The following is a 1,849-nucleotide window of genomic DNA, read 5'->3' on the forward strand; positions in this document are numbered from 1 at the left end:
AACGCAGCCAATATACGCATTATGGATACATGTCACGCATGCGCTTTCGAACAAACTGAACAGTGATAAAGAGTAATAAAGAGAGTAGAGCATTGTCTGCACCGTAGTGTTGGAACCGCGCTGAGAGCTCAACTAGCCATATAGAAGTATTACATATATGGCGCGAGTAGTGTCTATTCTTAGTAGTCTATTCTTTCATTGAATCCATGAAGTAAGAGTAAGGCTGGATCCTCATGCAGACACCGGCGCTTTGACACCGAACGTTGATTGGTGAAAAGCAGGTGGTGAGGGTAAATTAGAGCTGCCGTTTACCGTCACCATCCGCTTTTCACCAATCAACGCTCGGTGTCAAAGCGCCGGTGTCTGCATGAGGATCCAGCCTAAGGAGATCGAACTTTATAGCGTGCCAATGGAAAAAGTGGTCTCAATTTTGACGCCTAATTGGGAGGGAATCCGCTCAAAGAAATAGTTTCTTACGGTTGGACGCCATTTGCAAAACTACCACATGTACACATTTAGTATATGTAACTATATTTATGCTCCTAATCGTGAGATTTCTTTTAATGTAGCAATTTCTCAGCAATACAACAAAATAAAGTGATAAAAAATTTAGAAGTTTTTTGTTTTATGTGTATTGTGTTATAACGTTTCGGGTAATTGCAAATAAAATTATAGATACGCAAAATATCGGACAAACAAAAAGGTTAATAATGGAAAAAAGTAACATTGAGGAATTAATAGTAAAAAAGACTATCATTTTCAGACTCACGAGTATAATGGAAAAAAATTCAATGGAAATGGAACAAGCAGCAGATAAATTCAAGTATTTGCAAAAAAATTTGCATTTAGTTGAGCTGCCTCCTCCAAATTGGGGATTTACAACTGGAAACGACACATTTTTTGGTTTTGTGAAAGCAGAAAGTGATTTTAGTGTCAGAAAAAGAATTGCTGCGTAATACTAACTAAAAACTGACAGAGCTGCGTTCCGTTTCAACGGAAACTAGTCAACAACTAGTAAATTTGTTCACTTTTGTAATTTTCACTACATTGCATGGATACAGAATCGACTCCCTGACCTTGACTGGTTCCGTTTCACGCATATGCGCGCATTTGTCTATAGTATACGTTACATATAGTATAGATAAATGCGCGCATATGCGTAAAACGGAACCAGTCAAGGTCAGGGGGTCGATTCTGTATCCATGCAATGTAGTGAAAATTACAAAAGTGAGCAAATTTACTAGTTGTTGACCATAAGATCATAGATATTTTAGTCAATTTGATCACTTTTGTAATTTTTACTACACTGCGTGATACAGAATCAACCCCCAGGTTACGTTACTTTGCAAATGGCGTCCAACCGTAAGAAACTATTCCCTTGAGCGAAATAGTTTCTCCCAATTAGACGTCAAAATCGGGACCACTTTTATATCACGGAGTTCGATCTCCTTACTCTTACTTCATGATTGAATCGAACGTACAGACCATTGAGTACAAAGAAACAGGAGGGAGCGTTTGGTCAAAAAAGTGGTGACGAAAGTAACTATATAAAGAAAGCTTTCCAGCTACGTACACAGGCGACACTGGTCTAGTTTCCATCGAAACATTGGGTGTGTTTTGCCGAAGTTAGCGCTACGTAGCGCTACGTAGCGGCTTCATGTAGCAGTTGCAACTGCTGCGTTACTTCTGCTGGACAGTATTGCTACCATGAAGTAAGAGTAAGGAGATCGAACTCCGTGATATATAAGTGGTCCCGATTCTGACGCCTAATTGGGAGGGAATCCGCTCAAGGGAATAGTTTCTTACGGTTGGACGCCATTTGCAAAGTAACGTAACCTGACCTTGGCTG

The sequence above is a fragment of the Pseudomyrmex gracilis genome, unplaced genomic scaffold (genome assembly GCF_002006095.1).
Source record: "Pseudomyrmex gracilis isolate BER0280 unplaced genomic scaffold, ASM200609v1 scaffold_493, whole genome shotgun sequence".
Taxonomy (NCBI): Eukaryota; Metazoa; Arthropoda; class Insecta; order Hymenoptera; family Formicidae; genus Pseudomyrmex; species Pseudomyrmex gracilis.